The sequence below is a fragment of the Microcaecilia unicolor genome, chromosome 10 (assembly GCF_901765095.1).
Source record: "Microcaecilia unicolor chromosome 10, aMicUni1.1, whole genome shotgun sequence".
Classification (NCBI taxonomy): domain Eukaryota; kingdom Metazoa; phylum Chordata; class Amphibia; order Gymnophiona; family Siphonopidae; genus Microcaecilia; species Microcaecilia unicolor.
Window position 1 is genome coordinate 23,136,614 of NC_044040.1, and position 27,000 is coordinate 23,163,613.

Sequence of the window (27,000 nt, forward strand, 5' to 3'; positions counted from 1 at the left end):
TCTGCATGGTATTCAGAAAAAACAGGGCTGTGGAGCTTAACTCCATGCTTGACCAAGTACAGAGATCGTGAACCTGGAACGGCTGTTAGGCTCAAACACACTGGAGTTAGGCCAAGGACACGAGCAACAACTGACAAAGGTAGAGAAATATACTAGATTGTGGTACACCCTGTAATAGCTGATGATACCAAGGAGGTTTCTATTGAGACAGGAGACAGCCCGACATCAAAAAGCTGAAGCGAAGCAGGTTAGTCTCGCCTTGCATAGCTGTTACCCCATACACCCAAAGCAAACAAATCTATGTGATGCAGTCACATTATTGTTCTTTATTATTGGTAGCATTTTTATTTGATCTCACTTATATTTTTACATGCTGGCTTGTGCAGCATATGGATATATACACAGGAAGTATAATTTTCATCAGAGTAGTAATTAGTTCTAAATCGTATTCATTCTGTCATTTGGAGGGGCTGGTTATACGGGGACCCTGTATTCGTGCAGAGATGTTTTCACCTAGTAAAGAGCCACCAAAACAGACATCATCTCTCTGACCTCATGTGCAACTTTCTTTAAATTAGTTACCTTATTTTCTCACTCCTCTTACTCCGTTACCTATCTGTATGCTCCTTCTCTGCTTATACCCTATGCTGTCTATTAAAATGTTCTATTACATACAGTGTTGACATTGTAAGTAGTATACTATGCCAAGTGTTGCAGTTATTTGAATATTTTTACTGCTGTATTGTCTATTTCTTATGTTTGATTTATTCTGACTCTACACCACCTTGAGTGAATTCTTTCAAAAAGGCTGTAAATAAATCCTAATAAATAAATTAAAAAAAAAAGGGCACGAGAATCAGGCGTCAAACAGAGTTACTATAAGTACAATTAAGAAAAAACAAAAAAAAAAACATTCATTAGGTTGAAACCTGGGAGCATCTAACATCTTTTTTTCCTGTGCGTACATCAAAAGAAAAAGATGGTATGTGGGAACTTGTTTTGTGGAATGCAGTGGTATATTATACAAATGCACTTTTTTTTTAAATTACTATTTCACAGAGAGGTATTAAATAATGAGGGAAGAGCTTAATTCAGGCAGAAGTTCTGTGCAGAGTCAGTAGATGTGCCAACACTGTCCAGTTCAGCACACTATCAGCAACCAAGTTCATACAAAGTTAATTATGTTCAGTGGAAAATAAATCCGTTGTGATGTAATATTCACAGAGCAGGAAGCCAAGTATTACATATTATGGGCATTTGCTTTAAACTTGGTTTTAAATAATTTATCCAGACCTTACATGCACAGGGTATTGATTGCTTTTTAAACCTAAAGGCGAATCCTAAGGGTGACAACAATTAGATTTAAACTGTGTTTCTCACATTTTGTGTTTTGGATTGCTTTGGGTACTACTAATCTTGGTACATCTGCTATCTAGAATTTTGAAAGATGGAAACGAGGAAATAAAATTAAACTTGTGGATAAACTCTGTAGAAGTTGTCTTTTAATTTTGGAATGTGTGTATGGATGCCTGTATGCATGTGATAACGTTTGAATAACTGTCTATACTTATGGCTATGATTTCTGAGCATGCGGCATCATTACAGGACAGTCAAACGGCCAGTCGGGTAGATATGCTAACCTCAATTTTGTTAAATGTTTCAGACATATCCTTCTACTTGCACCAATATTACTGAATTCTATTATTCTGTCTCACTGTATTTTCAAATGTAAGCTACACTGAACCTGAAATTGCTTTGGCTAATGTGGGATATAAATGTCAAAAAATAAAATCCTTTATCCTCCACCGTTTATGGCACTGCCTATCCAGCTGGATGGTGATGGCACAAGGAAAGCAAGTTTCATCCAGTGAGGACTAACTCAAAACCAGTTCCTTAGCTGAGCTCTACTATTACCATATTGAAAAATGCAACCATACCATGGGACTTGTTTTCAAAGCACTTAGACTTACAAAGTTCCATAGGTTACTGTGTAACTTTATAAGTTTAAGTACTTTGAACTAGGAACACAAACATACACTTATTTATTCAATATCACACTGCCTCATGTATAACCACAAAACAACCTTTTGGGGTGAACTGTGTTCACAATAAGCTCCTTTTATTAATCGACCAGATAGCAGAGATAAGGGTTTTAAGTTTTGGAACAGAAGTCAGCACAAGAACAAAATATAAGAAAACCAATGAACTGCATTAGGGGCTTATAGCCCATTTAGTTATTTTTAAACAAATAAAAGATCTTTATTTGTTAAAAATATTTTTATTTTGACTTATAAAACCACCACTTGGCACTGAAACATGCTTAAAACAGAATCCATGTGTATCTAAAATGTAAACTTAGATGAGGTGAAGATGTGATTCCATCCCAATGAAATGAGACTAATTTTACTTCCATTTAATTACAATATAGTCAATCTTTAACACACCAGGCTTCCCAAGGCAGATTACAACAGTTAAGATGAACAGGATACCCTCACTTGAAGATGTTGTATTCTATAGAACATTGCAGAAAAATGAACACAAACTACAGAGTTTATTACTGCTGTTTCTACCAGATACAATAATTTTAAACTATTTTAGTGATATTCAATTTTATTTCAGGATATATATATCTACGATATGGGAAGCTGTAAAATATGGACCACACATAGGAAGTCTTATTTTTAATAATCTTTGTCTTCAATAGTGTTTGCTATTGTTTTGGGTGAGCTAAAAAAAAAGCATTAAGCTCCGCCTACTGGATTCAGCTCACATAATGGGCTAATTAGGCTGATGGTGCTCCTGTCTCAATCTAATCTACTTGGCTTATATGGTGAGGTCAGTGGTAGAATTCAGTTCTCTCTACCATCGTCTGCTGGTAGGAAGGAACCACCACCCATTTGTTCAGAACGGTGGAAGATGACGCTAAGAAAGTATATTTGGACTAATTGATGGATGCTATGAAACTACAATTGGACTTATTGATAGCCATTAAGTATGTTAAGAATGTCTGGAGTTCCATGATGATAGCTCTATATGCATGATCTGCATATTATCCTGACAAAAAAATAAAAAAGGCCCCTTGCATAGTTTCAAAATACTTTACAATTGCTTTTAAACATCTAGTATGACCTTTGAAAATACATTAATATACTTTTTTCTTAGTTAATTCATAATTTGTTTTCAAAGTGTCCTCCTTCATCCTTAACACCTTCAAGAAGTTTTCTCTGCCACTAAGCTGTGGGTTCAATGAATTCTAGGGTTTAAGAGCTCAACTATTTTGGAAGCTAGCAGCGCTGGAGCACCAACATGATGAAAAAATAAAAGCACCTGAAAACGTTTTGAATTTCAGGCAGAAGTTTCTGTTGCAGTAGGATGTGTCTGGGTTATATGGAAATATGTTGGGGGTCCTGTTTTTTTTTTTTCTTCCAGACACCATGTATAATACCCATTTCTGATTCAACTCTTAATCTAGTCTTGACAGCCAGATTTTTATAGCTTACCTTGTGGGTGTAGAGTTTTCTTATATCCGGTTTTTGAAAACTCAATTGAGACAAATCTCAAATTCCAAATCTGTAGGTAGCATGGGAATCGCAAGCCAACTAATAGCTTATACCTTACGTGCCATTAAAGCAGATTTTGATATAATTTCAGTCTCCAAAAAATCTGTTGTACTGCTGTGCCCAAACCTACAAGAGACTACACTTCCTATGCACAGGGTGGAGGTGTGAGAGAGGCAGGCAGCATCGTTTCAGGAAGAAAACCAAGGAGAGTCCAAATCACTTGAGAAACTAGGCTGCATTTGGATAGCACTAGCGCATGTGTTTTGTCCAGATCGTCTCATTTCATAAAAACTTTTTAGAAGGATTATCCATATATGCCAATATGAAGACCCCTGAGGAATGCCTTTTAAGCCGAAACACGGACCATGTTGGGCCCTAATAAATCATTTTGGCTTTTAACATCTATGACTTGTCTGGTCTTTCTGGATATCTTCCGCTTGATTTGTTGTTAGCATCGTTTCAGGAACATACTTAGGATAAATTAGGAGTGGCTTAGTGGTTAGGGTGGTGGACTTTGGTCCTGAGGAACTGAGTTCAATTCCCACTTCAGGCACAGGCAGCTCCTTGTGACTCTGGGCAAGTCACTTAACCCTCCATTGCCCCATGTAAGCCGCATTGAGCCTGCCAAAGCGCGGAGTACAAATGTAACAAAAATAAAATAAACTATGCACCTTTCTCTCGCACGCATTTTGATTTGTACAGGGTTACAAGACCTAACATCGCAGATCAGAAGACCTCTCAGACACAGCAAGAGAGCCTACAAAAACGACACCACCAACCGCCATATCCCAGCTTAAGAACCACTGGGCCCTGCTAAAGAGACAAGAGTACAGTGGACAAAATGACTGCCTGGTTACGCCCCTCAGAAACACTGTTCTCCCCCGTTTCCCTCTCCTCAAAAGACTAGCATCCTTCGCTTTCTACACATAAGCACAGGCACAACCACCCATCAATCTATAAGGCTACATCGCCAATAAAGAGCCCACAAACCCCCCACCACGGTTCCACGCCTCTTCGTCCGTCTCCAAAACAGGAAACCCACCAACGTACGTTAGCCTTTTCCAAACTCTGCGCCTTTTTCTGGACAAGCCGCATGCGCAGCACCGCGTGACTGCGGAACCGGAAGCGGCCGTCGCTCCACGGCGCGTGACGTCCCGTGTTGCTGCGCATGCGCGGAAGCGTCGCGTTCGCCCCACAGTCCCATTTTTCTGGCAATCGCGGGAGCTGTGTGTGGTGGAAAAAAAAAAAAAAAAAGGAGCCTAAATTTGGTGGGGGAGCTGCTCGCTCGGTAACGTTGCCGGGTCCTCGCGTTCATCTGGCTGTTGGTCTCGCAAGCTCAACACCCGAGCGCAGGTATCTGTGTCGTGCTGTAGGTGCTTATTGGCTTTTTTGGGACAGCGTAGAGGAGAGGAGCAGAACATTTGGTCGGGTTCGGGCCCGGGTGGCTTCTTCCCCCTCCCCCCCCCACGGGATGAACCGTCTGACTGATCTGTATTTCAGGGCATTGGAATACGTTCATGCCTCGGTTGGTGCGGGTAAAAAAATAAAGGAGAGGAGTGGGTTCGAAGTTTCTGTTTAGCTTCATGTTTGACATCGTGGAATGTTTTTTTGTTTTTGTGAATTACAATAATTTCGTCTCATCAGAGTTAATTTTACTTGATTGAACGAATACATTGGGTGCTTTGTAGGTATTATTGCGGTTTTATATATTCAGCTCTGCTTTATAAATCACTTTGCAAAGTTCATTAGCAACGACAAGGTACCGGTGTAAAGAGCTACATGTTGTATAGTAGTCCATATATTGTTTTTGCATATCTTCTTACAGGAAGTGAACGTTTATTAATAGAGAGGCCTTGACTGTTAGCATTGAACTCCGTTCGAGACAGTGTAGTGGTTTATAGCAGCAGCTATTGAATTTTCAGGACGTAATGTTTAATATGCTAGAATAAGTGTTGTAGGAAATAGCTATGTGGGAGCAGTGGGTGCTGAGCATCCCCAATTATTTGTGGCCAGGAAGGTGTAATTTGTATTATTTAATTTATTTATTTGTTACATTTGTACCCCACATTTCCCCACCTATTTGCAGGCTCAGTGTGGCTTACATAGTACTACTACTACTACTATTTAGCATTTCTATAGCGCTACAAGGCATACGCAGCGCTACACAAACATAGAAGAAAGACAGTCCCTGCTCAAAGAGCTTACAATCTAATAGACAAAAAATAAAAAAAAATACTGTAAAGTGAGGCAGTGTATGTAAACGTATGCATATTCATTGTGAATTTCCTGAAACTCAGTGTGCCCGAGGACTGGGCTGAGAGCCATTGATTTTATATACGTATACTCTCACCTCACTGCTTATTTGCTGTCTACTCCTTTAACCTTGTGCATCTCACTGACATGGTTCCATACAATGTCAGTAGTTATGCACTTTTCAGTGATTATCATAGGTGGAAAATTTCTAGGAATATATAGGTTGGTACGTCCTTGGGCCAGGCTGGGAGGACCCAGTATGAGGTGCTGCTGCTGTTGGGGAGGGCCTGAGCCTGCAAGCTTAGAGGAGATGAAGGGGAAAGAAAAATAAGAAAAAAATACAAAAAAGCTCTAATACATAAGACAATAACAACAACGAAAAAATATGAAAGGGGCAAACAAATTTGAAATAGACAAAAGATGAAAAAGCCAAAAACAGTCTAAAATGCTGTAAAAAGTGAGTCGAGCAAAGTAAGAAGGAAAACTAACTTTTTGCTCTATTAAAAAAAAAAAAAAGCTTGGCTTGCACCAAAGGTTTTTAAAATACTTTTTACCTTTTACATAACTACATAAGCATTGCCATACAGAGACAGACCAAAGGTCTATCAAGCCTAGTATCCTGTTTCCAACAGAAGCCAGTCCAGGTTACAAGTACCTGGCAAGAGTAAAACAGATTTTATACCAGGAATAAGCAGTGGATTTTAATTTATGGGCTTTTCTTTTAGGAATGTGTCCAAAACATTTTTTTAAACCCCTGCTAAACTAACCACTTTTACTACATTCTCTGACAATGAATTCCAGGGCTTAATTACATGGTACATAAGAAGATATTTTCTCCAATTTGTTTTACATTTACTACTTTGTAGGAGTACTTTCTTAGCCATTACTGCATACTGAGCAGAGGCTTTAAGTGTATCATCAATGATGATGCCTAAATCTGTTTCCTGAGCATCATATAGCTATAGTTTTTAGATTCCTCTTCCCTACATGCATCACTTTGCACTTGCTCCCATTAAATGTCCTCTGCTATTTGAGTGTTGAGTGTCCCAGTAACCTAAGCTTCTCGAGGTTTTTCACAATCCACTTGTGATTTAACAACTTTAAATAGCTTTGTCATCAGTAAATTTGATCACCTCACTTTTCATTCCTGTTTCCAGATCATTTAGAAATATGTTACAAAGCAGTTGTCCCCACCCAGATCCATGGGGATCCCCACTATTTACCCTTCTCCACTGAGAATATTGACCATTTAACCCTACTCTTTCTGTCTTTTAACCACTGCCTCATAGCCCATGACTTTTTAATTTCCTTAGAAGTCTTTATGAAATACTTTGTCAAATGTCTTCTGAAAATCCAGATATACATTATCAACCTGCTCGCCTTTTATCTACATGTTTATTCACCCTTTTGGTGGTCATTGAATTATGGGTACAGCCAGGGGTGTGCTGGTAAATTGTTAACAAGGGGCTCTCTCTTGCCAGCAAAGTAAAAGAGAATTCAGGAGGGGCCCAAGCCCACATTTTGGGATCCATTTGTTAAAGTAGCCATGGAGAACTGGCTCCCAACATTCTTAAAAACTTAACAAACGGCTCTCGAGAGCCTGTGAGAGCCTGCTCCAGCACACCACTGGGTACAGCATAAATTAGTGACCCTATTGCAAAACCTGAGGAATTGGTAAGATGCAGGAGTCAGCTAGTCTATGGCATGCCACATAACAGTTCCAAGTCATGAGTTTGAAAAATATTGGTCTAGTGGTTAGAGCAATGAACTTTGAAGAACTTGTTTTTATTTGCTTATTTTTACTTGATTGTTTCCTCTTCCTCCTCCTGTGGACTTCTAGCTCAGTCTCAGCCAGGACTGGAATTTGTGCCCCAAGTCATGCAACCATCCTGATATTTTTCTTTGTGTCTTCAGTCCCCCTCCCAATTATTTTCAGTTCAGTCATTGCAGTGATAGCCCTAAGCCAGGGACTGTAAACCAGGCTGCTTTAGGAACCATGCATTTGTGAGCCTAAAGTCTACCATTTCACTATAGGGTGATGACTCACTACTCCCCCTTCCCTGCTCTTTCCCATGCACTTGAATGCTGCAACCCCAGCCAACCCAAAGAAAGCAGGACCTCTGCCTAGGAATCAAGCCCAGGTCCTTTTGCAGACCTGGGTGGCTGAGGAAAAATTTGTTACTTTTGTTCCCCATGCTGTCAAACTGAATTGCCTTGATCAGAGTCTTATCTTGTTTTTCATTTCTAGACTTAGGTCTTAATACTGTGCATGCCCTTGGTTAAGTTATTGTTCTGTTCTGTTTTTTCCTTTTCTCTGTTGGAAACTGGCAAATAAATGAAATTGTGAATTTGATAGCTAGACTTTCCACCTTAGTAGTTAGATAATCTAAATGTGTATGTCAACTTGGAGTGGAGGAGTGGCCTAGTGGTTAGGGTGGTGGACTTTGGTCCTGAGGAACTGAGTTTGATTCCCACTTCAGGCACAGGCAGTTCCTTGTGACTCTGGGCAAGTCACTTAACCCCCCATTGCCCCAGGTACAAATAAGTACCTGTATACAATATGTAAACCGCATTGAGCCTGCCATGAGTGGGAAAGCACGGGGTACAACTGTAACAAAAATAAATAAAAATAAACTTCTAAAGTTGTTTTAGGGGTTTTATGGTCTTGTTTGGACTAAGGGTTCTTTACTAAAGGTTAGCACATGTTATTACAGAGCCCATAGGAGTAAAATGGGTCCTTTGGCAAATAATGTGCACCAATCTTTAGTAAAGACCCATACGAATGTTAAATAAATGTAGAGGGACTGATTTTTGGATTTTGCTGATCATGATTGAAGATGATGAGATCCAATCAAAAATATATATATGCAACTCAAAATTGCTAATCGCAGGCTAAAATCAGGCAGCACTTGTAATCATTGTTACTCAAAATTTGGTTGTATAAATAACTTATAATAAATTGTGAACTCTTGAGTTTTACAATTCTTTAATTCAGTCTTGGATAAAATAGTGTGGTTGCTGTGGTAGTCTACTGACCTGAAGAAGAATGTGCCTTTGAAAGCTTGTTTAAAAAAAAAAAAAAATCTTGCTTTCCTTTCATTTTATTTCTACATAGTATCTTAATTCAGTCTTGCATTTTCTTTGAGACCAGGATTGATTTTTGAGTGGTTATTTGAAAATTGGCATGAGTTTTTGTTTAAATGTATATGGTTCAACAGTGTTCTTTGGGCTTCCAACTCTGTTGATATTATGGAAGGGGAGGGGGATTCTATAAATGGCACTAAATTTAGGTGCTGGAAAGATCTGCACTCAACTAGTATTCTGCAAAGGTCTCTCTACGTACAGTGCCCTTTATAGAATACTAGCTTAGCATGGATCTTGTGCCTAACTTTGGGCACGGTGCTTACATCTGCTGAAACCTGGTGTAAATGCTGGTGCATAAATGACCTTATTCTATAACCTTGTGCCTAATTTCTGGGAACATCCTTGACCCTCCCATGGCCACAACCCATTTTGAGTTGCACACTATAAAATTCAAGCATGCATTTTATAGAATAGGGCGCAGACAGATCATGCGTAAACCCTATTGACTGCCAGTTAACATCAATTATTGATGAATTGCTCAGTAATTAGTTTGTGTGGATCTGGGAACCATGCCCAAATTTGTGCACTCAACTTTGGGTGACCTATATTGTGTCTAAAATATATAAGTCAACTGCATTGAGTTGAGAACATATTTCACACTCTGCACTTTCAATATGAAAGAAACATTTCAGAAATATTCAAATATTAAGAAACCAAAAAGTCTTGACTGCGTTTACACCACTTGATGCAATCCTGGGTGGAAGCCCCTTTTGCAGCAGTAACAGCCAGGAGTCATTGAAGATAAGTGTCTACCAACTGTGCCCAGTGGGAAGATGCAAATTTTGCCCATTCTTGCAGAATAGCTCAAGAAGCTTTTTCAAGTTGGTTGGAGATGATCTGTGAACATCAGTCTTCAAGTCTTGTCACGAATATTCTGTCAGTTTCAGGTCAGGTTGTGACTAGGCTATTCAAGGATATTAATTTTCTCTTGCTGAGCCACTCCATTATTGCTTTGCCTTGTGCTATGGCACATTGTCATGGCTCTAAGATGAATCTCCCCCCTATTTCCAGGTGTATGGCAGACTGGACTAGGTTGTCCTCCAGGATCTGCCTGTTCTTTGCACCATCCATTTTTTCATTGATCTTCACAAGTTTCCTTCCTCTGCTGTCATATCCTTCCAACGTAATGCTTGCCATTACCATGCTTTACAATAGAGATTATAGCAGGGTGGTATTCTGGGGAGGAGACGGCTGTCTTGGTACATGTGGGTACTAATGACATAGGAAAATGTGGGAGAGAGGTTCTGGAAGCAAAATTTAGGCTCTTAGGTAGAAAGCTGAAATCCAGATCCTCCAGGGTAGCATTTTCTGAAATGCTACCTGTGCCACGCGCAGGGCCCAAGAGACAGGCAGAGCTCCAGAGTCTCAATGCGTGGATGAGACGATGGTGCAGGGAGGAGGGCTTTAGATTTGTTAGGAACTGGGCAACATTCTGGGGAAGGGGGAGCCTATTCCGAAAGGATGGGCTCCATCTTAACCAGAGTGGGACCAGGCTGCTGGCATCGGCGTTTAAGAAGGAGATAGAGCAGCTTTTAAACTAGAAATGGGGGGAAGGCCGACAGTCGCTCAAAAGAGCATGGTTCGGGATAAGGTATCTTTCAAAGATATCACCATAACAGGGAAGATAGAGTATCCTGATAGTGAGGTTGCAAAAGAGATTGTAGTAGATCGGGTATCTTTAAATAACAATAAAAATCAGACAAAAGATTGCCAATTAATACTGTCAAGTACTAAGCATGATGTACTTAGGAACAACAAACATAGTTTGAAATGTCTATATGCGAATGCCAGGAGCCTAAGAAATAAGATGGGGGAGTTGGAATATATTGCACTAAATGAAAAATTAGATATAATAGGCATCTCTGAGACCTGGTGGAAGGAGGATAACCAGTGGGACACTGTCATACCGGGGTACAGATTATATCGTAGTGATAGGGTGAATCGGATTGGTGGAGGGGTAGCATTGTATATTAACGAGAGCCTTGAATCAAATAGATTGAAAATTCTGCAGGAAACAAAACACTCCTTGGAATCACTGTGGATTGAAATTCCATGTGCAAAGGGGAAAAGGATAGTGATAGGAGTGTACTACCGTCCGCCTGGCCAGGACGAACAGACGGATGCGGAAATGTTAAAGGAAATCAGGGACGCAAACAAACTGGGCAACACAATAATAATGGGGGATTTCAATTACCCGCATATAGACTGGGTTAATGTAACATCTGTACACGCAAGGGACATAAGATTTCTTGATGAAATCAAGGACAGCTTCATGGAACAGCTAGTTCAGGAGCCGACAAGAGAAGGAAAAATACTAGACTTAGTCCTTAGTGGTGCTCATGATCTAGTGCAGGGGGTAACGATACGAGGGCCGCTTGATAACAGTGATCATAATATGATCGGTTTTGATATTGGCATTGAAGGAAGTGAAACTAGGAAATCAAGTACGCTAGCGTTTAACTATAGAAAAGGTGATTACGACAAAATGAGAAAAATGGTGAAAAAAAGACTGAAAGGAGCAGCTCGCAGAGTAAAAAACTTGCATCAGGCGTGGATGCTGTTTAAAAACACCATCCTGGAGGTTCAGGACAAATATATTCCACGTATTAGAAAAAAGGGAAAAAAGACTAAACGTCAGCCGGCGTGGCTAAACAGTAAGATAAAGGAAATCATTAGAGCCAAAAAACAATCCTTCAGAATGTGGAGAAGAGAACCAACTGAAAGTAACAGGATAGATCATAAGGAATGCCAAGCCAAATGCAAAGCGGAGATAAGGAGGGCAAAAAAGGACTTTGAGAAGAAATTAGCGTTGGAAGCAAAAATACATAGTAAAAATTTTTTTAGATACATTAAAAGCAGGAAACCGGCCAAAGAGTCGGTTGGGCCGCTGGACGAAAATGGTGTTAAAGGGGCGATCAAGGAGGACAAAGCCGTAGCGGAGAAATTAAATGAATTCTTTGCTTCGGTCTTCACCGAGGAGGATTGGGGGGGACACCGGTGCCGGAAAGAATATTTGAAGCGGGGGAGTCGGAGAAACTAAACAAATTCTCTGTAACCTTGGAGGATGTAATGGGTCAGTTCAGCAAGCTGAAGAGTAGTAAATCACCGGGACCTGATGGTATTCATCCCAGAGTATTAATAGAACTAAAAAATGAACTTGCGGAGCTACTGTTAGAAATATGCAATCTGTCCCTAAAATCGAGTGTAGTACCGGAAGACTGGAGGGTAGCCAATGTTACTCCGATTTTTAAGAAGGGTTCCAGAGGAGATCCGGGAAATTATAGACCGGTGAGTCTGACGTCGGTGCCGGGCAAGATGGTGGAGGCTATTATTAAGAATAAAATTGCAGAGCATATACAAAAACATGGACTGATGAGACAAAGTCAGCACGGATTTAGTGAAGGGAAGTCTTGCCTCACCAATCTAATGCATTTTTTTGAGGGGGTAAGCAAACATGTGGACAATGGGGAGCCGGTTGATATTGTATATCTGGATTTTCAGAAGGCGTTTGACAAAGTGCCGCACGAAAGACTCCTGAAGAAATTGCAGAGTCATGGAATCGGAGGTAGGGTATTATTATGGATTAAGAACTGGTTGAAAGATAGGAAGCAGAGAGTAGGATTGTGTGGCCAGTATTCTCAGTGGAGGAGGGTAGTTAGTGGGGTCCCGCAGGGGTCTGTGCTGGGTCCGTTGCTTTTTAATGTATTTATAAATGACCTAGAGATGGGAATAACTAGTGAGGTAATTAAATTCGCCGATGACACAAAATTATTCAGGGTCGTCAAGTCGCAGGAGGAATGTGAACGATTACAGGAGGACCTTGCGAGACTGGGAGAATGGGCGTGCAAGTGGCAGATGAAGTTCAATGTTGACAAGTGCAAAGTGATGCATGTGGGTAAGAGGAACCCGAATTATAGCTACGTCTTGCAAGGTTCCGCGTTAGGAGTTACGGATCAAGAAAGGGATCTGGGTGTCGTCGTCGATGATACGCTGAAACCTTCTGCTCAGTGTGCTGCTGCGGCTAGGAAAGCGAATAGAATGTTGGGTGTTATTAGGAAGGGTATGGAGTCCAGGTGTGCGGATGTTATAATGCCGTTGTATCGCTCCATGGTGCGACCGCACCTGGAGTATTGTGTTCAGTACTGGTCTCCGTATCTCAAAAAGATATAGTAGAATTGGAAAAGGTACAGCGAAGGGCGACGAAAATGATAGTGGGGATGGGACGACTTTCCTATGAAGAGAGGCTGAGAAGGCTAGGGCTTTTCAGCTTGGAGAAGAGACGGCTGAGGGGAGATATGATAGAAGTGTATAAAATAATGAGTGGAATGGATCGGGTGGATGTGAAGCGACTGTTCACGCTATCCAAAAATACTAGGACTAGAGGGCATGAGTTGAAGCTACAGTGTGGTAAATTTAAAACGAATCGGAGAAAATTTTTCTTCACCCAACGTGTAATTAGACTCTGGAATTCGTTGCCGGAGAACGTGGTACGGGCGGTTAGCTTGACGGAGTTTAAAAAGGGGTTAGATAGATTCCTAAAGGACAAGTCCATAGACCGCTATTAAATGGACTTGGAAAAATTCCGCATTTTTAGGTATAACTTGTCTGGAATGTTTTTACGTTTGGGGAGCGTGCCAGGTGCCCTTGACCTGGATTGGCCACTGTCGGTGACAGGATGCTGGGCTAGATGGACCTTTGGTCTTTCCCAGTATGGCACTACTTATGTACTTATGTACTTATGTTTTACGCTATACACTTTTCTTAGCATTTACACCATAAAGCTCTGCTTTGGTCTTTTCAGGGTAATGGGATTTGATGTACCACTTTTCTGTGGTACAATCAAAGTGGTTTACACTTATATGCTTTATAAGGTATTTTCTCTGTCCCTAGTGGACTCATAGACTGCAAAACTTTCTCCCATGTAGTATCCCTTAAGTGTTCTGTGCAGATGCTATGCAACACATCATGTAGCTTTTATTTAGCAGTGGCTTCCTTCTTGCCACCCACCCATATGGGCCATGTTTATGGAGGTAATCTTGAAATTGTTGAACAGTCAACACTTCCCTAAGCTTGGCAGTTATTTCTGTAGTGCTTTTAAATCAGGCCTCAACAGATTTTCATTATATCTAGGAGCCAGCAGCAGAGACTTCTCTTGTTTCTCTTTTTCGCCATCCCTCCAGTACTATCCCCAGTCAAGTTTTTTTTTTTTTTGGGGGGGGGGGGTGGAAGGGAGAGAATCTCCTCCTCTCCCAGATCAGCAGTAGCTTTTTTAGAAACTGATTTACTAAGGCTCTTTTCCTATTCTATCTCTGTGGGCAAAGAAACGTAATCAGCTCCTTAAGGTGCCTCTGCAAATTACTGGCAGAAGCCATCAGCTGACAGCATGCTTTGGGAAGGGAGACTATGTGACAGGACTCCCTTAACAGGTGAAGCACACACGCTGTGTTCATGTATCCCTGTGTCCTGGATCCCCACCAGTGTGTCTCTCTCAAACCCCCACCTAGCCTTTAGTCAGTCTCTCTTGCTGTTATGTCTATTACTCCTAGGCAACTAATGTACTTGGGAGCCTTCTGCCTATTCCTCTTGCCTTGCTGTTTGGAGAATTTCCTCAGAAATAATGTATCTCCCACTTCAGTACTGCTGTTCACCTCCCTGTAATCTTGAGCTGTACGGTACAGGAAACTTGTGCTGGTTTCAAGTCCCGCAAGACTTCCTGAACTTCCCCGCAGTATGTAGCTCACACTTAGAGCCGAATCGTTGTATGGAACTGGGAGATGCATTATTTCTGAGGCAGTTCTGCAAAAGGAAAAGATTCAGAAACACGAAATCTGGTCATCAGGGTGCAAGTTCTAGGCATCGTACCGATCTGGTATCTGGAAATTGGTGGTTCCTGTTTTAAAATAATCTTAGGCCTCATATTGACCTTCCTCAGCAATTTTCTTAAGCCAAGCTCCTGATTTTGGAGCTGTAGTGTCCATCTGTTTGTGCGTTACAGTGACAGACCTGATAGTACCCCGGGGGATATTGAAATGCACTGGAATTTTTGTATAGCCTTTTCCAAACTTCATTTGAGTTCTATTGGCAGCTCCATTTTAGCATGTTTTAGACCTTTGCATCAAATTAGCTTCATACAGCAAACAGCTTGATTCTTCAACTGGGGGTAAGCTGGTTCTACTACTTCAGTTCGACATCTCAGCAGAGTTCAACGCGGTGGGTCACATACTACTACTGGATCGGTTGAACCAGATTGGGATAACCGGATCAGTTCTCAAATGGTTCAATGAATTCCTCTTAAACTGAAGCTACTCTGTGAAACAAAACAAAAACCTTTCCAAATACTGAATTCCGCAATGTGGGGTCCCCCAAGGTTCTCCACTCTCCCCTGTCTTGTTTAACTTCTTCATGTCCTCCCTGAGCTCCGTACATCTGGGATCAGGAAAATTACTACTGTCACACGCAGATGACATCATGCTCCTTCTACCACTTACCTCCTCGCAACAAGATCCAATCCAAGCGGCAGTGATCGGGATGAATGCCATTCAGACCTGGCCCCCAGCAAACAAACTGAAATTGAACACCCCAAAAAATAAGATTCTCTGGTTCTGGAATCAAGGAATTGAGGTTCCAGCCTTACCAACGCTATCCAACATCACCACCTTTCCCAGTCGAATCAGAAGCTAGAGTGCTTGGAGTCATCCTTGACTCCTCCCTATCGTTCACATCCCATATCAACCAACTATGGAAGAAAATTATGTGAGACAACTTTGCCTGATCAGGTCACTCTTTGATCAAAAAGCCTTTGTGTTACTGGTACAAATGCTTATCTTTCCACACCTGGACTACTGTAATGCCCTATTCTTGGGCATTAAGAGCAAATACCAAAAAAAACTTACAAATTATACAGAACATCAAGCTGAATAGATACACTAGTGTCTCACCTTACCTTACAAAACTACACCGGCTACCAACAACTGAAAGATCGAAGTTCAAAGCTGCCTGCTGACTCTTTCAGATTCTTCATGGTACTACCTTTGCACTCCTAATCAACACCTCAACTATTTGCTTAGTGCACTCCAGCAGACTAAAAGAACAACTGATCCTAGCAACTCCATTTCACGCTGGAATCCGATCTCAGAAGATCTTCAACTTGCTCTTTTCAGTAGCAGGGATCACATTATGGAACTCGCTCCCCCCCCCCCCCCCCCCCGATTATCAGAACAATACAAGTACCTCAGCTTGTGGAAGAGGCTAAAAACCTACTTCTTCTCAAAGACTGCGACATAACACTCGCTGATCACAGATTCCCTAACGGACTATAGAATTACCAACTACCCCAACTTGACATTTTGTCTTTTAGAGTGTAAGCTCTTCTGAGCAGGGACCGTCCTTATTCGTTAATTTGTACAGCGCTGCGTAACCCTTGTAGCGCTCTAGAAATGTTAAGTAGTAGTAGTAGTAAATTTAACACAGACTATAAATATACATTTAATGCTCTCTAACATTATGCCTAACCAACAAGAATGTATTCACCCACAGTCATGCTTATAAAACTGTAACTGTTAAACCACTAATGTCAACTGCACTGAACTCTAAACGGGCTATTAGCAGTATATAAGACCTAAATTGAATTTAGAGAAAATCTTTTATTGAGAAAAAGTTTTTGAGATGGACACCTTTTTTTTATATGAGGTTCTAGAAAATAGGCAAAAAGTATGGGAATGATATTTTTGGAAAGTGGCTAGTCATATAATTGTATGTGGGCTGTATATAGAAGTTCTCCTTTTTCTGTTAATTAGTTCACTGTTTCTTTTTCCACTACTGCAAATAATATGAAAAGCATTTTACAGGGATGGCACATATTACAGCCGTACATTGTCTTTAAGGATAAGAATATTGGGAACAGATGTTTCTGCTTGCTTGTGGGCCCCTAAGACTTTTGGTGTGGGGAAAATATGGAGAACTTGACTACGATTAAGTGTGGCGACTGTTAAGTTTGCCCTCAGTCTTTGAATTTTTCTGTTACTCTGTGGTTAGAATTTGATTCCTCTTAGCTGATTAGAGAGAACTTTTTTTTTTTCCCCATTGTGTGCATACGTGCTTGCTGAAGTCAGATATCGTAGTAAAGTGAAAACTAGAGTGATTGAACTCTTGGAGTTGTATCAAGAAGAGCAGTAGCTGGAATACCTAAATATGGCATTGCAGGTTTCAGAGTAACACCCACAAAGAAGAAAGATGTAGACTGCTGGAGGAGGATGTGGCTGGTTCTGGCCATAGAGCTACAGATAGTGAGAGTGTAAGGACTTAGAAACATTTAAGACTCTTACTAAGACTTAGCATGTGCTAACAAAATTAGCACATGCTAAATGCCTGTGGGCCACGTAACAGTGCATTCTAAGCTTTAATAAAAGGTCCCCTTATTGCTTAAGCTAACTAGTTGATTCAGAGAACATTTTTCTTTGCTCCTTTCTTGACGATTTTATTGAAATAGGTTTAAATTGTCTTAGTATAGTGCTGAGTTTTTGAATAAAGGGAGTTAGCATTTACTTCCAGTGGTGCAGGAATAATGGTACATTTATAGAACTTGTATATAACAATGTTTTGGGCTTATGAGTTAAATTTTATATAGCATTTCTATTATGATTCATTATCAAGTAGTGTAGTATTTCAAATCTCATTAGTGAAAACCACCTATATTTTGCTTCCACTGACCTTATTGCTTGTAGTCGCTGGAGGAGAAAGATCCTGCATTTATCTATACATTTTAAGGCGATACCTTATCTGTGGATATGTCCATAGTGTACTGTGACAAATATAAAGCACCCAGTGAATATATACGGAGATACCTTGCATAGTTTTAAAGTTTATTCTTGATTATCATTTTGCTGAACTTTCTATACTATTATAGAACATTATCAATTTCATGTTTCTCTCTCTCTAGTTGGGGTGAATAACCCTCCCTCCCCCTCCCCAAAAATGGCCCAGATCTCCAAAAAGATATTTGGGAAAACGCAGAAGGCAGAGCTTTCACAGAAACTCACTCCAACTAGATGAATGCACATCCCTATTATATACTCATTAATATTTATTGGGATTTATTAATTGCCGTTATAAAACGATTCACCCATGGTGGTATACAGCAGGTACAGCTGTAAAATGCTGTTTTTGGCCATTAATAGGGAGAATGAGTCTCTTTAGGGCACTGTGTGGTTTGTTGAGAAGCCTGAATTATTTCAAATGGATTATTAAGCCATTTAGAGTCACTGTATAAAGTCATCTGATGACCTGAATCGATGCTATCAATCATTTCTTCCGTTTCCGTACAGTAAAAGGAGTCATAAAGGTAATCTGCACTAGAACTGCTGTGATACCATCTCGGATGACGCATTATTTTGATGCCCTCTTGCAGAAGTTCTCATCTGTCAATGAAATGATCACATCTGTGCCATTCCCATGATTTCTTTGGTTTTAAAAGAAAAGTTTAATACTGCCAGGGCCACCTTGAATTATTTAAGCTCTTCCTGACTTGAGCCACCAAACCTCTTACCTGGCTCTCCGTGGGGTCTGAGTCAAATTTTTCCACCCCAACTTATTTGTGTTGTTTCTGCATTCACATAGTATTTCTGTCTAGTCTTTCTTCTGATTTTAATAAGACACCAGGGCATTAGAAAGGGGATATTAATTTCTTCTACATACAATAAATCAGGATCTTCATGCAGGGAGAATTTTGACAGGTACCGTGTCGTCCAATTTGTGCTGGAATGTAGTTAGCTCAGTGTAACTTGTACGCCTTCTCTTCCAAATAATAGGATGAGATCTATGCAGAGCAGCAAAGGCTTTTTTTGCATCTGATATACAGTACTTTCCAGCACTATGCTGAGGTATTGAGTAAGCATCCGGTATGAAGCCATAATATCTGCATCTTGCAGTTCCCTGGAGGCTTTCAGGTCTTTTAAGCATCCAAGCCTGACTCTTACTCAGGGGCGTAACCAGACACCCAATTTTGGGTGGGCCTGGGCCCAAGATGGGTGGGCAGAAGAACTCCGCCGTGTCCCATAAGTGATTTGGTCTCTCCCTCTCTCGCCTGCATGCCATATGGTCTCTCAAACATCCCCCTCCCCCCCATACCTTTTAAATAGCAGATTTTCACTGGCAGCAAATAATACACACTGCTCATGTTGGCTCCACAGCCTTTCCCTCTGATGCAACTTCCTGTTTCCGCATAGGCATCAGAGGGAAGGCTGGTATGCAGGAAGGATAGGAATTTTTGGCTGGTGGGGCTTGGGAATCCCTGCCAGACACTTCATAGGTGTGCTGCTGCTGGGTGGGCCTGAGCCCAAAGTAAGTGGGCCTGGGCCACGCCACTGCTCTTACTGTTGAAAGTTATAAATATTGTTACAGACCCCTTGATCAGATTAAACCATTAAATGGCGATAGTTATCAACTAGGGCTATTGTTAAGATGGGTTATTTTACTATTAAGTCATGGAACTGGGTCATTCACTGTTTTAATAAAGAAATTTAATACTTTAGAAACTTAGGGAGTAGAAATCCACAGGAGACTTATGTGTTAGGCGGTGAGAATCTGATATGTACAGACGGGGAGAGGGATCTTGGGGTGATAGTATCTGAGGATCTGAAGGCGACGAAACAGTGTGACAAGGCGGTGGCCGTAGCCAGCAGGTTTCTAGGCTGTATAGACAGAGGTGTGACCAGCAGAAGAAAGGAAGTGTTGATGCCCTTGTACAGGTCATTGGTGAGGTCCCACTTGGAATATTGTGTTCAGTTTTGGAGGCCGTATCTTGCTAAGGATGTAAAAAGAATTGAAGCGGTGCAAAGAAAAGCTACAAGAATGGTATGGGATTTGCGTTACAAGACGTATGAGGAGAGACTTGCTGACCTGAACATGTATACCCTGGAGGAAAGGAGAAACAGGGTTGATACGATACAGATGTTCAAATATTTGAAAGGTGTTAATCCGCAAATGAACCTGTTCTGGAGACGGGAAGGCGGTAGAACTAGAGGACATGAAATGAGGTTGAAGGGGGCAGACTCAAGAAAAATGTCAGGAAGTATTGTTTTACGGAGAAGAGTGGTGGATACTTGGAATGCCCTCCTGTGGGAGGTGGTGGAGGTAAAAACGGTAATGGAATTCAAAAATGCGTGGGATAAATGGAATCCTGTTCAGAAGGAATGGATCCTCAGAAGCTTAGCGGAGATTGGGTGACAGCACCGGTGGTTGGGAGGCGGGGCTAGTGCTGGGCAGACTTCTATGGTTTGTGCCCTGAAAACGGTAGGTACAAATCAAGGTATACATATAAAGTAGCACATATGAGTTTATCTTGTTGGGCAGACTGGATGGACCGTACAGGTCTTTTTCTGCCATCACCTACTATGTTTCTCTCTCCTCATTTTGTACATCGAGTTGGCTACAACTCATAACAGCGTTTTCGTGTGTTATATGCAAGTATAAGGGCAAACAAATACCACTTATAAAATTACCCCTATGTAAACATATACAAGATGACAAGAATGCCTGTACTTTTAAGTGACGTGAGTGGGTATATTGTGAGGGGGGGGGGATTTTGGGCAGATCGTGGGCTGAGTTGTGATTTAGGCACGCATGGCGCATCTGTGAAATTGGTGATTTCATTTTAGCTATAGTTTTAACTGCTTTTAGGAGATATTTCTATATAGACACATTGGTGTCTGTGTCTTTTATAAAACAGGCCCAGCATAGACACCTGCTTACCTTTTGAAGCTAGGCAACCTGCTATAAAATAACCCTCTTAGATTATAAAATTATCCAGTCTCTTTCATGTGTATATGCAAATACAAGCGTAAAATTCTCCCGTGTGTAAAAATATACATGATGACAAGAATGTACTCGCTTTTATGTGACTTGGTTGTAGGTATGTTTGGGAGTGGGCTTCTATGTGTCTTTTTAAAATAGGTCCCAAATAGGTTCCCACTTGCCCTGTTAACCTAGACTACTTGTTATAAAGTTATTCTCGTTGTAACTTTTGATCTGTTGGATTTTTCAGGCATACATTAAATCTGTTTACTTAGGTCCTTGAGGTTTTTCAACATAAGGCAAAGAAACTAGAGGTGATATTAGTGCACAGTAAAATAGAAGGCTTCATATAAATCATAACCACCTTGATTCCCAGAGAATGGAAATGAGGTTGAGGGACTAAACTCGGCACACAAATTAGACTGCCTACACATAGGGAAGAAGTTAGTTCATTACTGGGATTGCTGAAGCACCCACTGTACCCACAGAGCTGGCATCTATTGCTGGAGAGTTAAATTCTAGTGTGTGTCAAAATGTAAAACACACTCAAGAAAGCCAGTGTTATCCAAGAATTAAAATCTTAAGAGCGTTTTTTTAGCAGCTCTTCTCAACTGTAATATATCAAAACACAGATATTTTTTATGGGAAACCTATTAGGTAACTTAGGGGTCCTTCTACTAAACTGTGGCAAAAAGTGACTTTAGCATGCCCTTGGCTGGGTTTTTCCTGCGCGCTAAGGCCATTTCCATTACACAGCTTCCCACTATTCCCAGAACCAGCAGGTGGAGATAAAGACCTGAAAACCAAGCTGAGACATCTCTTCTCTTGGCATTCTGTCCACCTCCTCAGTATTTTCTGTCTCCAGCAGGTGGGTAGACACATTTTTCAGCCTCTGATTCTGAGTGATTTGCACCGGGTCCCCAGTCGATTTTGCAGGCGGCTCAAGTCTGCAGAGTAATTTCTGGAGGTCTTCAGATCTCTGTCTCTGGTGCCCCCTCCCTTCACCTCTCCCCTGTTTCCTATGGAGCTCTCCTTTTCCAGCACAACAACCTAAAACTAAAAAGAGAGGAGAAGGAAAGAGGTTTATTGGAGAGTGTGGGACAGAGTATCAGTCCTGATTCTTTCTCATCTGAGGTAAGAATTGTGGAGACTGACTTGGAATCACTTGGAGAGTTCCAAGCTCTACTTGGTGCTGGGGAGGGATCCCGACTTACCACTTGGGACTGCGTAGTGCTATGCTTGTGCCAGTTGGGGTGAACTGCAACTCCTGTGGAGGCAGTTAGGTGTTTTCCCACTGTACGACCCATTGGCCGGTGTCGGAACTTGGCAGTGCGCAGAAGCCAGGAATCCCTTGGGACATGGGAGAAACAGTCGGCAGCATGTTTTCGGATTTGGTGCAGCATCCGAATGTGTTGGGGACTTCAGGTTCTCTGGCAGGGCCGGTGCCAAACTTTGGTTGCTGCAGCCTCTGTCTTTCCTGCCAAAACGTCCCCGGGTGACACAGATGACCCAGTTTTGTCTCTGGGCTCTCCCTCAGAATCTTTGGATTTGGCAGATGAGGGCTTTTGAGGGTTTGGCCATTTCCCCCCTGAATCATCAGGGGGAACAGGTCTGGTGCCCTCTATTATGTCTGACACCAAATGCCCACCTCGTTCCTTTCATGTGCATGAGGCCATAAAGATCCTTATTTCGGCGCAGTGGGTTACGCCGGACAGTGGGCTTAAGGTTGCTTAGAGCTATGTCGCGTCTTTATGCGCTACCTGCTCCTGACTTAGACTTGCTGAAGGCCCCTACAGTGGATTCCTTAATCACTGTGGTCACTAAGAAAACTACTCTCCCTGTGGAGGGGGGCACGATACTCAAGGACCCTCAGGATCGTAAGTTGGAGACTTGCTTGAAGCTGTCCTTTGAAGTAGTGGCCTTTTCCCTGCAGGCCTCAGTTTGTGGCTCCTGCGGCGCGGGCATGCTTATCGTGGGTACAGAAAGCCTCCTCTCCAGAAGATCTCGTGGCTGTTTTGCCGGCCTTGGAGCCCGGTTTAGCCTTCCTTGCGGATCTTCTTTATGATCTTTTGAGGGCTTCCGCGAAGGCCTAGCGGTCACCACGCGTCACTGGCTGTGGTTGCGGTATTGGGCTGCAGACGTGGCCTCTAAATCACGTTTAGCAAGTCTTCCTTTTAGGGGAAAGCTTTTGTTTGGGACAGGCTTAGAACAGATTGTGAAGGTCCTCGGTGGCTCTAAGGGCCAGCGCCTCCCGGAGGACAGGTCCAAGTTTGTACAGCTGGCGGGACCTAGACCTAAGTTTAGGGATACATGGCGTTACCGTCCAGGTCACGGGGCCTCTTTTCAGAGAGCAAGGTCTTCTCAGAGGCCTCAGCCCTTTCGAGGTGACAGGTGGGCCTTCCTTTCCGGTAATAGAAACCAGCCCACAGCCAGGTCCACCCAGTGATGGGGCCCTGGTCCATATTCAGCTGGTTATTGGGGGCAGACTGTCCCTATTCCTGGTGGAGTGGACCAGGGGGTAACATCCGACGAATGGGTCTTAGAGGTTATCAGAGACAGCTACAGGTTAGAATTGGCTCGTCCGATAGTAGACTCTTTTCTGGAATGTCCTTGCAAATGTCCCGCCAAGGTGCGGGTTGTTCGACACACCCTCCTCAACTTACAACGGCTGGGTGCCATCCAGCCTGTACCCCCAGCAGAAAGAGGGTGTGGTTGATACTCCATTTATTTTGTGGTGCCAAAAAAGGGCGGTTCTTGGTGACCCGTCTTAGATCTCAAGTGCGTCAACAGGTTCCCATGGGTTCGGCTTTTCAGCATTGAAACCCTCTGATCGGTGATCGCAGCGGTACAGCCAGGGGAGTTTTTGACCTCTCTCGATCTTAGAGGCCTCCTCACAGGCCAATCTGGCCTCCTCACAGGCGCTTTATTCGCTTTGCAGTGATCGGTCGTCATTTTCAATTCAAAGTGATGCCCTTTGGCCTAGCCACAGCGCCTCGAACCTTTTCCAAGGTCCTGGTAGTAGTGGCGGCCTATCTCAGGAAGGAAGGGATTCAGGTCCATCCCTATTTAGACGACTGGCTTGTGCGGGCGTCTTCTTTTGAGGAGAGTCGGCGGGCAACTGACAAAGTGGTCAGGTTGCTTCAGTCGCTTGGTTGGGTGATCAACTTCCCGAAGTGCAGCCTAATGCCTTCCCAAATGCTGAAATACTTGGGGGTGTGCTTCGATACCCGAACAGGGATAGTTTCTCTTCAGCTCGAGCACAGCGGTTACAGGCTCAGTTACGAGGTCTGTTTCAAACTCTGAACCCGCGGGCTTGGGACTATGTACAAGTTCTAGGTTCCGTGGCCTCCACCTTGGACGTGGTAAAGTGGGCCAGAGCTCACATGCACTCCCTCCAGTGGCACCTTCTGAGCCGTTGGTCTCCACTCTCGGAGGATTACGAGGTTCGGGTGCCATGTTCGGCCCGTCTTCACACAATCATGCATTGGTGGTTCATTCAAAAGAATCTGGTGTCGGGCATTCCTCTGGCAACCCCGGACTGGAAGATAGTGACCACGGATGTGTCATTGTGTGGCTGGGGGGCTCATTGCCTGCAACAGATGGCCCAGGGCCTTTGGACTTCGATAGAGGCGTCATGGTCCATCAACCGCTTGCAGTTACGGGCGATTGCTCCCCCCCCCCCCCCCCCGGGTTTACTGTCTTTGGTTTTGTTGCGGTTGGTTAGTTTTTTTTCGGGTTCCATTGTTCTGAATGTTCCTTCGTTTGATTAATAAAATAAATATTATCAATAGAAATCAAACAAAATAAAACATGGAAAAGAAAATAAGATGATACATTTCTTGATTAGCTTTCGAAGGTTGCCCTTCTTCGTCAGATCGGAATTGGAGAAAAATCTTCTCTGCTTGTTGGCAGCTCACATCACTGGGTCTTTGATTGTGGAGGTGAACTTTCTCAGCAGCCAGGGTTTTCAGCTGATAGTAGACCAATGGAGTTCTCCACTTCTGTACTTAATGGCGATGAAAAGGAATGCCAAAGTGCCCAGGTTCTTAGCTGTTGGAAAAAAATGGCTCGATGGAGATTGATGCCTGGCCAGAGACACATCTACTGTATATCTTCCCTCCTTGGCCCATGGTAGGCCGTGTGTTTCAAAGGATCGCATAGCCTGGATTGACCATGGAGTCCGTGGTATGTGGACCTGATTCACCTGCTGGAATAGGGATCCTCTCCATCTTCCCCAGGTACACAGCCTCCTGAAGCAAGGTCCAGTGCTCATGGAGGATCTGTGCTCCTTTGATCTTACAACTTGGCCATTGACAAAAAGGTTATTCTGATTCTGTCATTGCTATCTTGCTTCAGGCTGATAAGCACTCTATACCTATGGCGTATGTGAGGGTGTGAAGTACGTTCTAGGTTTGGTGTTCTTTCTGAGCATGGGATTTCTGCCTTCTCAGCTCAGATTGTGGACGTCCTAACATTTCTCCAGGCAGCTCTTCAGAAAGGATTGGCATTTGGGTTCTCTAAAAGTTCAGATTGCAGCTTTGGCCTGTTTCAAGTGCCAACTACAAAATACATATCTTGTGGCTCACCCGATTTTATCATTCAATTCTTGCTGGGAGTGGGCTGCTTGCGGCCTCCTTTTGTATGCTGTGTCTAGAGTGGAACCTTAATTAAGTCCTTCTGGATCTTTAGAAGCCTCCTTTTGAGCCACTCCAGAAGGCCTTCTTGAAAGATCTTAAGCTAAAGACCGTGTTCTTTAGTGGCTGTAACGTCGGCATGTAGGGTTTCAGAGTTTCAGGCTGTCTTGTCGAGATCCCTTTCTCTGCTTTTCGGAGGCAGGTGTTTCCCTGGGCACAATTCCTTCCTTTCTTACAAAAGTGGTATTAGCATTCAACCAATCTGTGGAGCTTTTGTCATTTCGCAGAGATGTCGAAGAGGCTTGGTATGTTTCCTGGACGCTTCTAGAAACGTAGAAACATGGCGGCAGATAAAGGCCATATGACCCATCCAGTCTGCCCATCCTCTGTAACCCCTAATTCTTCCTGTTCCTAAGCGATCCCACATGTTTATCCCATGCCTTTTTAAATTCTGAAACAGTCCTTATCTCTACCACCGCCACCGGGAGGCCATTCCACGCCTCCACCACCCTTTTTGTGAAATAATACTTCCTTAGGTTACTCCTAAGCCTATTCCCTCTTATCTTTGTCATATGTCCCCTCATTCCAGAGCTCTCCTTCATTTGAAAAAGGCTCTCTTCCTGTACATAAATGCCCTTGAGATATTTAAACGTCTCCATCATGTCTCCTCTCTTCCAGCGTATACATGTTGAGGTTCATAAGCCTGTCCCTATAATTTTTGCATTCAAGACCGCTTACTAATTTCATAGCCGCCCTCTGGACCAACTCCATCCTGTTATATCTTTCCGTAGGTGTGGTCTCCAGAACTGCACGCAGTACTCCAAATGAGGCCTCACCAGAGACTTTTATACAACGGCACTATCACCTCCTTTTTCCTTCTGGTCATGCCTCTCTTTATGCACCCAAGCATCCTTCTGGCTTTGGCTGTTGCTTTTTCTACCTGTTTGAAGCTTTAAGATCGTCCGACACAATCACCCCCAAGTCCCGCTCTTCCTTCGCACACTGAAGCACTACACCCCCTATACTGTACCGTTCCCTCAGATTTTTGCGACCCAAGTGCATGACCCTGCATTTTTTTCTCAATGTGCGTAGTGTGCTCATTAGATATCTGGATATCATGAGGAGTCACATGATGCCTAGAGCAGGAGCGGAGGCTGTCTGGCTCCTGTCTCAGAGCTAGTAAAAGTTTAGTCTCCCTCGCTGGTAGAAAACAAAGCAAAGCCTCATCCACTGATCTCAAAGATCTGCTGGAGCACACTTAGCTATTCTCTCTTTGAGGTATATTAGGCCCTTCCCAATGAAGGCTTTAAATGTTGAGACCTAAATTTAAACTTTATCTTAAAACAAGAAAGTAGTGGGTTGAAAATCAGGGAAAACAGAATTTAAATTCTGCTTCTTCCACTGACAAGCTTTGTGACCTTTAGCACATCATTTCTCCTTTCCTTTGCCTCTTGTACAACTAGATTGTGATCTCTTTGGACAGGGATTTTTATTTATTTTTTTATTTTTTTAATTTTTGTTACATTTGTACCCCGCGCTTTCCCACTCATGGCAGGCTCAATGCGGCTTACATGGGGCAATGGAGGGTTAAGTGACTTGCCCAGAGTCACAAGGAGCTG

The 27,000-nt window shown here is 42.5% G+C and overlaps 1 protein-coding gene across 1 annotated transcript in view; it reads left to right on the top strand.

Annotated features, from left to right (window-relative positions):
- Positions 1-4,773: 4,773 nt before the first annotated feature.
- PPP6R2 (protein phosphatase 6 regulatory subunit 2) overlaps positions 4,774-27,000 on the top strand; it is a 194,663-nt gene continuing 172,436 nt past the window's right edge. Inside the window, 1 exon segment of the mRNA XM_030215776.1 lies at positions 4,774-4,913. The gene's annotated coding sequence lies outside the window, so the exon portion shown is untranslated.